Raw genomic sequence first — 13,206 nt, forward strand, 5'->3', positions numbered from 1 at the left:
GGATGTGCGGGGGGGATTGTGTACCAATGAGGGAGTTTTTCTTTTGCTTTTGAAGGAGAGGAGCAAAGGGGGAGGGGGGGAGAAAGGTGCAACAATGAATGAATGGAATTCCCAAATCTCTGTAGGCGTTCATTGAAATGAAAAATAAATAAATAAAATTAAATTTTTAAAAAACCCTAAAAAAAATTAACATACCATAGTCAAACTTAACAAAATAGAAGACATAAATAATTTGATTAAGGAATGAGAGGTGACATCACAACAGAACCAGAAACAAAACTATAATATTGAAATATTATGAAAATCTATAGTTGGATAAATGTGAAAACTTAGAGGAAATGGACAAACTCCTTCAAACTCATGCCCTACCCAGATTAAGATGGTCAAAAGTCTATGGTTAGATGTAGAACATTCAAACAGGCACATCACAAAAGAAGAAATTGAGCAGGTCATAAAAAACTCCCCACCAAAAAATAAAGTCCTGGACCAGATGGCTTCACAGCTGAATTCTACAAAATATTCAGAGAAAATTTATCACCAACTCTACTTAAGTTATTTCACAATATAGAAGAAGAAGGAACACTCCCAGAAACTATCTATGAAGCAAGCGTAACTGTCGCTGTTCGATCCCAGGCAACCAACAGTGACACCCTGATGGGGGCAAGCACAACGGAGACACACCACTCTGGGATAGGTTTAGAGAGTCAATACAGCTCAGTTTTATTGGGACTGCAGTGCACTTATATACAAGCATGTAAACAGGAAGACAGGATAGGGTGGGCTTACAGACGTGGGACATGCGGGTTGGTTAGGAGCACCTCAGCCTCGTGTGGATCATTCCCACCTCAACAGATGCAGCAGCTGTCTTCCCAGGTGGTGAGCTTTCTCAAGCCAGTAAGGCCAAACATAGGGGAGCTTTCTCTACCCCGTAATGGCCATTGGGAGACTTGCAATTATCTGGAGCTTAGGCGATCTGTCCTGACCAGAGGCCCTCCCTTCCTCCCCAACATTCCCCAAAACATAACTCTATTACCAAAACCAGGAAAAGGTATTACCAAAAAAGAAAACTACAGACCGGTATCTCTCATGAACATAGATGCAAAAATCCTTAACAAAATCCTAGCTAATAGAATCCAAAACATACTGGGGGGAAAAAGTAATTCATGATGACCAAGTGGGATTCATAAGAAGTATGCAAAGATGGTTCAACATAAGAAAAAAATCAATGTAATTCACCACATTAACAAAACAAATAAAGAGCCATATGATCCTAGTAATTGATGCAGAAAAGGCATTTGACAAAAGCCAACACCCCTCCCTGATTAAGATAACAAAATTGGAATCCAAGGGAATTTCCTCAACATAGTCTAAAGTATATACTCAAAGCCAAGAGCCTATATCATTCTCAATGGAGAAAGACTAAAAGTATTTTCTTAGTGAAAGGGACCAGACAAGGATGTCACTGCCACTGTCACCATTGCTATTCAGTATTGTGCTGAAGTACTTGCAAGGGCAATACAACAAGAAATAAATAAAAAGGCATACTAATCAGCAAAGAGATAGCTAAGGAGTCTGTAAACTTTTGTTATGAGATCCTTTACTGGGATGGTATTGCAAAATGTTTGTTTCCAGTCAGTAGATTTTCTTTTCACCCTGTTGGGAAAAGTTTTTGATGTAACCTTGGTCCCAGTTTGTTTCTTATGAGCTTTGTGGTTTTAGGCTTTATTCCTAGGTCTCTGGTCCACCTTGAGTTGGTTTATGTGTATGGGGTAGGATGTGGATCCTCTTTCAGCTTTCTACCAGTAGGAGTCCTATTTTGCCAGCACCATTTATTGAAGAAGTTATCACTTCTCCATTTGATAGGTTTTATTTCCTTGTTGAAAAATCAGTTGACTGTAGATAGATGGGTCTATTTCTGGGTTCTCAATTCTATTCCATTGGTCTGTGTGCCTGTCATTGTCCCAGTACCGTGCTGTTTTGGTTACTACCACTCTGTAGTAAGTTTTGAGGTCAGAGAGTGCCTCCCTCTTCATTTTTTATTTTTGGAGTGTTTTGCTTATTCAGAGTCTTTTTCCTCTCCAAATAAACTTTACAATTTCTTTTTTTTATCTCCTTGAAATATGAATTTGGAATCTGTATTGGAATTGCACTGAACAGAATTCTACAGAGCCTCCAGAAGAAAAAAGCTGACAATTCAATTACAAAATGGGCAAAAGATATAGAAAGACTTTTCACAGAGGAGGACATTCAGATAGCCAACAGGAAAAAGTAGAAATGCTCCAAACCACTGGTAGCAAGAGAGATGCAAATCGAAACCACAATGAGATACCATCTTACACCCATAGCAGTAGAGAAGTTGAGCAAGGCAGGAAGTAATAAATGTTGGAGAGGATATATAGACATTGTTGGTGGGATTGTAAAATGGTACAACCGTTCTGGAAGGCAGTTTGGCATTTCCTCAAAAAGCTGAACCTAAACATTCCATATGACCTCGTTTTCTACTGCTTAGAATATACACCGAGAGAATGAGAACTGAGCCACAAGTGGAGACTTGTACACTAAACCATCACAAGAACATGGAAACAGCCCAAATACCCTTAACACAATCGAATGGATTGAGAAATTATGGTACACTCATATGATGAAATACTACACAGCAGGAGCATGATTTGTAAATTACTAGCTAACTTAGGAGACACTGGAGAGCATCACACTAAGTGAACTGAGTCCCATAAGGAAAAATACTGTATAAGATCATTATTGTAAAACATGCACAAGGATCTGAGATGGGAAGGGGAGCCGAAGGGTGAGACTGTGGTGGGGAGGGCGACATTTAATCACAGGCTCACACAATTTGATGGGTGGAAGGAGAGGTGGGGAAAGATCCAGTGTAAAAAAACAATATATAGTCCTTGGTTTAAGTCATAGGTCCATGATCCACTTTGAGTTGGCTTGGTGTATGGAGTGAGATGTGGATCTTGCTTGAGTTTTTTACAGATAGTTTTCCAATTTTTGCCAACACCATTTGTTAAAAAGTCTGTTGTTTCCCCAATTAACTGATTTCATCTCCTTGTCAAAAATCAGTTGACCATAGGTATATGGGCTGATTTCTATATTCTCAGTTCTCTTGCATTGATCTGTCTGTCATTGTACCAGTACCACACTGTCTTAACCACCATAGCAGTGTAGTAGGATTTGAAATCAGGGAGTGAAATGCCTCCTACCTTGTTTCTCTTTTTGAGGAATGCTTTGCTTATTCGGGGCCTCTTTCCATTCCAAATGAAATTGGAGATTGCCTTTTCCATCTTGTTGAAGAATGGAATTGGTATTTGTATTGGGATTGCATTTAATGTGTAAATTGCCTTTGGTAGTATTGTCATTTTCACAATATTGAGTCTTCCTATCCATGAGCAAGAGATAGTCTTTCATTTCTCCAGGTCTCTTTTTGTTTCTCATAGTAATGTTTTGTAATTTTCTTTGAAACAGATCCTTTGTGCTCCTGGTTAGATTTACTCCCAAGAATTTAAATTTGTGATTAGCTATTTTGAAGGATATTGGTTTTTCTTAGCTCCAGCTCTGTATTGTCTTTGTCACTGTAGAGAGATCCAAGTGATTTTTGTATGCTGATCTTGTATCTTGCCACTTTGCTGAATTGGTCAACTATATTCAGTAGTTTTCTTGCTGAGTCTTTAGGGTTTTCTAAGTATACTGCCATATCATCTGCATATAGAGTTCATTTTACCTCCTTTTTGCCAATTTGAATACATCTTATTTCCTTCTCTTGTCTTATTGCTATCACTAAGACTTCCAATACAATATTGAATAAGAGAAGTGAAAGTTGGCATTCTTTCCTAGTTCCTGTTCTCTAAGGGAATGCCTTTAATCTCTCTCCTTTGAGAACAATGTTGGCTCTTGGGTTTGCATATGTATGTTGAAGAAATTCCCCTTTAACCCTATTTTGTTGAGTGTTTTAATCAGGAAAGGGTGTTAGATTTTGTTAAAGACCTTTCCTGCCTCAATTGATAGGATCATGTGATTCTTGTTCTTTGCTTTGTTTATATGATGAATTACATTGATTGGTTTTCTTATGCTGAACCATCCTTGCATGCCTGTTATGAATCCCACTTGGTCACGGTGATTTTTTTTTCATGTATTGTTGGATTCTATTGGCCAGGATTTTATTCAGGATTTTTGCATCTATGTTCATGAGAGATACTGGCCTATAGGTTTGTGGTGTTTTGTGTTTTTGTTTGGTTTTTTTTTTTTGGTGATGTCTTTAGCTGGCTTTGGTATCAAGGATATGTTTGCTTCATAGAATGAGTCTGGGAGAATTTGTCTTTTTCTATTTTCTGAAATAGTTTATGTAGAATTGGTGAGAGTTCTTCCCTGAATGATAAAATTCACTTATATAACCATCTAGTCCAGGGCTTTTTTTTTTGTAGGCTGGAATTTATTACCTTTTCAACTTGTTCTTTTGTTATGAGTATGTTCAGGTGTTCAATTTTGGTTTGTGTCAGTTTAGGTAGGTTGTGAACTTCTAAGTATTTGTCCATTTCCTCTAGGTTTTCACAAACTTCATTAGAGAAAAGCTTGGAAGCACTATAGAAGTCCTAACCCATAACATAAACCATCTTCCAAGCATCCTGAAAAACCTACAAGCAGGAGAGGATAAAATAGATGAAGAGGACCTTCTAAGAATAAAATCCCTTTGCAAATCCAAAAACTTCTCCAACAGGGTAAAAAAGGAAAGCCACCGAGTAAGAAAAAATGTTTGGTAATGACACATCTGATATAGGACGTATATCTGGATCTTATAAAATACTGAAGGACCACAATAAACTAAAGGTAAACAACCCAATGGAAAAATGGGCACAGGATATGACCAGACACTTTACCAAAGAAGACATTCAGATGGCAAACAAACACATGAAGAAATGCTCAAAATCCCTAGCTCTAAGAGAGATGCAAATCAAAACAACTATGAGATATCATCTCACCCCAGTGCAAAATTTAGCAGAATAGCAAACATCAAATGCTGGTGAGTTGTGGAGAAAATGGAACCCTTATTCACTGTTGGTGGGACTGTTAAATGGTGCAGCCACTATGGAAGGCAGTTTGGCGATTTCTCAAAAAGTTGCAAATAGAAATACCATTTGACCCAACAATTCCACCTCTGGGAATTTACCCTAAGTAAACCAGAACTGCCACCCAAGCAGATATATGCTCACCCATGTTTACTGCAGCTTTGTTCACAATAGCAAAGAGTTGTAAACGACCAAAAGTACTCATCAAAAAAAGAATGGATAGAGAAGCTCTGGTATATTCACACAATGGAATACTATGCTGCATTGAAAAACAAGGATCTCATGAAATATATTATACAAAATGGGTAACCCTGGAGAACATTATGCTGATTGAAATACCTCAGTCACAAAAGTACAAATACTGCACAGTGCCACTGTTGTAAAGTGGGACTGACATTGGAGTTGGGGGGAAACTAAGAGGGGATAAATGATGTACACTGAATTAAAACAGATGAGGAAGAGAATTGTTTAGGAGAAATATATGATTAGGTATTATTGTCATGACAAGAATCCAGAATGAAAGGTTTATAGTGTCATGAACTGGGGAAGGGGGATTGTATAACAATGAAAGAATTGTTTTTACTTTTCAAAGAGAAAAGGGAACTCGGGGGGGGGGGGCAGTGTGGGCAGGAAGGAAAGTGTGCAATAATGAATGAATGGAAATCCAAAAATAAATAAATAAATAAAGTTTTTTAAAAATGTATCAAAACCTTGTAAGTAAATCAGTATAAAATAAAAGTTTTCTTTCAAATGAAAAAAATGGTTTTTGTCTCTAGCATGTAATCAGCTTGTAGAATTATTTACTAAGAGTAGAATAATTCTATAAGCATTATAAAATTATTCTCTGTGACAGCATAGAGTCCAAAGAGAAGACTGAAAATTGGGAAAAGAGTCAGAGAGATGGGAGCTAGAAAAAAAAACAAAAAATAAAACAAAGGGAAAGGTTACCACTTCTGCCATCACCATCACAAATAAAAAGAATGAGACAGAGTGTGTGTGTGTGTGTGTGTGTGTGTGTGTGTGTGTGTGTGTGTGTGCGTTTGTGTGTGAACTCACGCAAGCACAGAGGCAGGATCTCAGGATCTTGTGAAGCATGAAGTCTTTAAAGTTTGTTTTAGAACATTTTTCCGTGCAAGTGCACAGCCTTGTCTCACCTGCCACATGGTTGCTCCAGCCTAAGTCCTTTCCTTTTTCCTTTGATCTTTTAAGACAATATGAAGATATCTTTGCATTCTTAGACAGTTTCACAGAAGGTGAAAACACTCATTTAAACTGATTAAATCCTAAAAACGTATAGCTCTTCTGTTAGAGCAAGTTATTTTGCTAAAAAAAAAAAAAAAAAAAAAGAAATAGTCTGAATGAAAATAGCCTGTTCAGTTAGGGCAGGGAAGCTGCTGTGTTATAGCAAGTTTCACTGTGCCCCAGAGACCTGGATTCAATTGCAAGCAGTAGCACTCAACCACACTGAGACTTTGTCCATGTCACCCAAACTCCCTGAGCCTTAATTTCTGTTTTATGTGAGAAAGTGGAAATGCACACAGCATGGAGAGAATACTGAGCTGAGAACCCAAGTTCTAAATCTTCTAACCAGCTGAGAGACCATGGATAAATATTAGCCTTGCTTGACCTCAGTTTCCCCATCTATAAAGGAAACTACAGAGATCACGAAAGGAAGTTTTAAGGAAGATATTTTAGAATATTACAATGTCTTCGTCTCTGGTGAAAATCCTCTGATATCAATACTCTTAATGATGAGACTCTATTGAGCAGGGATTTTAGGAAAGAATATTCTGGGGAAAGGAGAGAAGAACTTCCTGTAAGTGTATGAAGTGGGCCAGTTGGACAGCTGCACAACTTGCACCAGGCCTCGGTGTCTGGAAACAAGAAACAAAAATATTGGGTTCCATATCATCCGAAAGAATGCTTGCTTCCACCACTATTCAAATGTTTGAAAATTAAGATACATGACAGTGTAAAGATTTTATATTAATACTATCTCTTGCCCAATCCATGATTCCCCTTTAACATACCAGTAGGCATACCATGTCATTGCATGAACACTTCCAGTGAAGGAAAGTTGCCCTTCTGCAAAATTCCATATATTTCTGAAGAATTCATGGTTTCTGTATTGGGAGTTGGTAACACAAGTATTCCCTTTGGGCTCCAGCTCTCTACCTCATGTGCAGGACAATAGTGACTAAAATTCTATTATTAATTGTTTATTAATTTTGGTTCCTCTTTCTCAGGTCTCTTAAACCTTAAACAATGCCAGTACAAAACAACTATGAGGTATCATCTTACTCCAGTAAGAATAGCAAAATTTAACAGAACAACAAACATCAAATGCTGGCAAGGTTGTGGAGAAACTGGAACCCTTATTCACTTTTGATGGGAGTGTAAAATGGTGCAACCACTATAGAAGGCAGTATGGCACTTTCTCAAAAAGTTGTAAATAGAAATACCATTTGACCCAGCATACACTACTGGGAATTTATGCTAAAAAAACCAGAACTTCCACCCAAGCAGATATATGCACACCCATGTTTATTGCAACTTTGTTTGCAATAGCAAAGATCTAGAAACAACCCAAGTGCTCAACAAACAAATGGATAGAGAAGCCCTGGCATAATCACACAATGGTATACTATGCAGCATTGAAAAACAAGGAATTCATGAAATATTACGCAAAATGGATGACCCTGGAGGACATTATGCTGAGTGAAATATCTCAGTCACAAAAGGACAAATATTGCATAGGGCCACTGCTGTAAAACGGGACTGACATAGAGTTGAGGAAAAACAGAAAAGGAGGGGAGGAATGATGTATATGGCATTGAAATAGATGAGAGAGAGAACTGTTGAAGCAGACATATAAATGGGTATTCTTGTCATTACAGAAGTCCAGAGTGAAGGCTGCATAGTGGAGTGGAATTGAGGAGAGGGATTGCATAACAATGAAAGAGTTATTCTTTTTCTTTTCAAGGAGAAGAGTGAATTGGAGGAAGAGGGTGGGCAGGGAGAAAAGTGCAACAATGAATGAGTGGAAACCCCAAGTCTCTGTAAACTTTCATTAAAATTAATAAAAAAAATAATTCCGGTAATATTTGTTGTAGAGAAGCTCTGATGAAGTCTGTACTGACAGCAGTAAGTGAGGGAGGGAGTGGTATTTCTGTTGTCAAACCAATGTATTCATGACTTAATAGATCAACTTCATTCCACAAGAGCAGAAGATCAGGAGCCTGAGATCCCTGGAAAAATCTTACAGAAGAAAGACTCAAAGGATGCTGGGGAAGTGCCAAGACAAACTCCAGCTTCTTTATGATTATTCTAGCAAGCCAAGTAGGAGTATAAAATGATGGTGATGTTAGTGACGACAATATAAATGACCATTTACACAGTGTCAGGAAAGAGTCTTGGTGGAGAAGTGTATTATGTATTGAGTGGCTAACCAATAGTTAGGATACTCAAGTGCAACAGCTACTATGCTGTAGAAAGATGGGACATTTCTTTCCATAAAGATTCACTGTCCCAGAATCTCAATGAAGGATTGATGAGAGTCAAAATTGATTTAACAGCAGTGACAAAAAGAAGTCCCTGTGTGGTGCTCAGCTGCTTCTCAAAAAAATTGGAAGGTGAAAGTGACTTGGAGGAAAGATCTGCTGGCCTACTTTGAAAAAAAAAAACAACCCAGCCACTGAAAATTCTATGGAATTACTTGCACATAGTAAAAAAAAAAAAAAAAGAAAGAAAAGAATCTGGTTACCCATCAGCGGATAAATGGATAAGTAAAATGTGGTACATCCATTTGATGAAATACTACACACTATAAACAACAGTGATGAGACCATGAAACTTTATAACGTGGGTGGATCATAATGCTAAGTGATGAAGGTCAGTCACATAAGTGCAAGCGTTGTATGACCTTTATTTTGTAAGAAAATAATGTTGCTGTTATATGCCATCAAGTCAGAACTGACTTACAGCTGACCCTCCAGCAGGTTTTCAGAGGCAGTTAATCACACTGGAGGAGCGTGCCCATCTTTCTCACCCGTAGTAGCTGAAGTTTCAAACCATGTGCATTTGGATTAAGAGAGCACCTCCTTACTACTAGGCCACCTATAGATAAATATAAAAAGATCAATGTCCACTTATGTTAATGGCTCAAAGGGAATTGTGCTCTGTATTGTAGATACTTGCTATTTTTAGTAATGTGGAAAGTGATACTGAATGTGGATGCAGTAAGCACAGCTCAATACAAGTGAATTATATCACTGAGACCTATTGAAGAGAAAAATATACTTGCTGTTAAGAATTTAATACATGTTTCATACAGTCATACCCATACATTGTGTTTAAATTGTATGAAACACAATGTCAATGGAGGAATATGTGAAGCACAATGTATATGAACAGAAACTTTGTATGTAAATCAATATAAAATAAAAATACTTTTTTTAAAAATGAAACACATATAAGAAAGCAACAACATCAACATGATGACTGTATAAAAATATTAGTACATGGTCACATATGCCTATATATTGGTATAGAGACCTAGGATAGGAGCAGGTGTATAATATACATGCACAGATGGAAATATTTATGTGTATGTGTAAGTAGATATTAGTCCTAAAAAACCATAGTTACAAAAGTATCTCAGACATTACCAAATACATTGTAAGATTGGTTTAGGTTTGAAGGCTTAGGAACATAGTCTCATAGGACAACTCAGTCTACTGGCATGATACTATTTACAAGGCCCATATTCTGCATCCTTGTAAAGTGGCTACTGTCTAGCTAGTAGTGTGAATATCTGTCTAAGACACAACTATTGGCCTCTACTTGTCAGGCAAAAGTACTTAGAAAGAAAACAGAGCTTCTAAGAAGCCTCTGCAGAGCTAGCGGCCTGCCCTGATACGAAAAGAACGAGGTGATAGCCAACTACCACTACCAACCATTCCAGCTGGGATTACATTAGACTGTTCTAGACAGAATGGAGAGAAATGTAAAACAAAGCTCACATTCTGTAAAAGGTACAGACATGCTGCATTAGTTGAGACCAGAGGACCCCCAGACACTATCACCTTGAAATACTCTAAATCCTGAACCGAAACTGTCCTCTGAGAACACCTTTTAGTGAAACAGCAAAGCGGAACACAAAGAATAAGCAAAGGGCTCCACCTAAAAAACAAACAAACAAACAAAAACATAAAAACAAAACCCAAAAATCTCTGTGTGACACCAAAAGGTAAACGTTTACTCCCAAGAGAAGATAAGAGAGCAGGGAAGCCTGAGAACTGGAAATTGATCCACAAGAACACAATTAAAGAGGATGTGTGACACATTGTGAAAAGTGCAACTGATGTCAATTAATAATTTGCACAGAAAATATTGAATAGGAACCTAATTTACTGTAAAGAACAAGAATTTTTTTTTCTTTCTAAATCCTCTGGTACACACATCTATGCCAAGATACATGGAGTAAACACAAGTCAAAAGTGATCTGAGGGCAACTGATGTTCTAACCAAATGCACGAGGCACTTGTCACACTCCACACTCTAAATAACTGTGAGCACATTTATAAAAGCTGGGTACAGCACATAAACGTGTATCTATAAACACTAATTAGTGTTTATATTTTGAATCTGAAGGACAGAGTGATTCCTAATTTGGGGTCTACATTGTTTGATGACCATGAAAAAGCACCTAATCAGCTCTAAGAAATTTTGTTCTGTTCTGAAGAGTACAGCTCCTTCTTTACTCTCCTTTTTCATAAAACAAGGAGAAATGGGCAGCTCTGCAAGTTGGTACAATAGGGAAAACATTCTTGAAAGCGGTTAATCTTTTAGAGCTTTACAAACTTTCTTCTTGAGCAGCTATAAAAGCAGTAAATGTGACAAGACTTACACTTGTTTGTTAGAATTAGTAGTAAAGATTTGGAGGAAATGGATTACATGCATTAATAATTAACCCAAGGGCACTCTGGTGACCTAGGAGCTGCACTGCTAACCAGAAGGGTGCTGCTTCTCAAAAGCTTGGAATTCAAGAAAAATAGGCCATGAGATTTACAATTCTGAAAGCCAGTTAGAGGGTCAGCTATGAATAGTTTTTACTTAAGAACAATGAGTTTAAGCTTTCTGCACTTTTAATAATTAGCCCGAGGGGCAAATAAGATGATAGAAGTCATCTTCATGATGAAGTTGATCTCAGGCCATGGATACATGTCAGTGTGACAAAGACTAGAAATCAAAATGAAGAAAGCGTTGTAGGAAAGAGAGAAGTACAAGTCAGTAAAACAGGGCAAGGGTACTGGGATACTTCCTGCAACCTTCTCATAATAGAGAAACAAAAGAAATTTAGTGAACACTTGAATTTTTTTTAATTTGTCCAGTTTTTAATGACAGCTGTACTAGATTGCACAAGCTGGTATTGTTGTTATTGTTGATGTTGTTATTGTTGTGTGCCATCAAGTCATTTGTGACTAATAGAGGCGACTCACAGAAACCCTATTTACAACAGCCCTGAGCCCTATCTTGAGCCAACTTCATTGCTTCTAACACACCTACTCCTATTTCCCCAGTTACTGAGTCAATCCAACTCATGCAGTGCTTTCCTCTCTTGTGTTGTCCCTCTGCATCTCCAAGCATGATATCCCTCTCCAAGAACTGATCCTTCATGTCAACATTCCAAAGTATGTGAGACAGAAATTGTTTTAATCGGGGAGCTCCACCAAACACTGTCCACCACGGGTAACCATTATTGCATTTGACACATCAATCAATGTCACAGTGTTTAGCATCACAGAAACCACAAGTTGCCTCTGTACAGAAAATGGACAGACCAGTGCTATACCACCTACAAGACTGTTTGACCAAAAACAATTGAAAAGAGACCTGAGGGCTGAAGGTATTGAGGTACAAAATGTTTTTATAAATAGGAGGACAAATACAATCAACTCACAGCCAATGGCTACTAAACATTGCACTTAGAGTCTCTCCAGAACCAGAAATCAAACCTCTGTAGACTCAAGCTGCTTCAGCATACTCCCCACCTGGATTCCAGCAAGAGAGAGAGAGAGATGTATAGTCTCAGAAAATCAATGTGAGGTCAACAGAAGTTGGAACTGACTCTATGCCAATGGGTTTGGTTTTGGAATTACATATTTGTGTGATCAGTTTGGAGGAAAAAAGGAAAAGATAACTAAGAGACCTTAGGTGTCACTTAACTCAGCCAACTCTAAAAGGTTAAATAAAATGCCCAATATTATTCAACTTTCTCTAAAACTCATTCTCTCACTTTCTTTTTGTTTCTTGCTTTTTTATGTTATATTGACTGATCTGAAAAAACAAAAAAACAAGCTTTGGAACCCAATTCTGACTTCTGAGAGTCAGCTTCAGTAGCATAGTCTGCAAAAGCTGGTAGTATAAATGTCTTAATTTTTTTTCTATAATTATATTTTATTAATTTTCATAAACATTTACAGAGATTTTGGGTTTCCATTCATTCATTGTTGCACTATTCTCTCTACCCTCCTCCCAGTTTGTTCTTGTCCAAATGCCACAGTGCTTGTCAAAGCCAGTTCTGATTAATCTTCTTTGTCAGTGTGTCCTTTGCCATTCCCTATCACTCCTCCCTGAGAGAGACTTCACCCTGAGTCATAAGGAAAAGGGGATGGCGTATTCTCTTAGCTACTTCCTGCTGAAAAGGGACAGTGTGGGTTTCAGGGTGAAGATCTTCTCTCACTACTCTAAAGGGCCCCTTTGGCAGTAGGAAACACATAGACTATTATGGAGATTGATTTTGGAATTTAGATGCACTCTTATTGATTGTGCTTAGCCGTACATGTTCATATCCTTGAAGATGTATCATGGGGGTGTTGCAACCTAGAAGACACAAATTTGACTAACAGGTTATAAGTACATGAGTCAAAAATTATGGAAAAGTAAAAGAAAAGATTCTTTCATTGTTTTACAAACCCTCCCCCAGGTCCCCTGCACCATGTAGCCCTCGCTCTAGTCTCCTGTGATGACAGACATACCTAGTTATATATCTCTTTTAAACAGTTTTCTCCCTCCTCTGTTTCAGTGCAGTATACATTATTGAACCCATCTTACTCAGTCT

This window comes from Elephantulus edwardii, unplaced genomic scaffold (assembly GCF_000299155.1).
Source record: "Elephantulus edwardii isolate Elephantulus edwardi_28Jun2011 unplaced genomic scaffold, EleEdw1.0 scaffold00341, whole genome shotgun sequence".
Taxonomy (NCBI): Eukaryota; Metazoa; Chordata; class Mammalia; order Macroscelidea; family Macroscelididae; genus Elephantulus; species Elephantulus edwardii.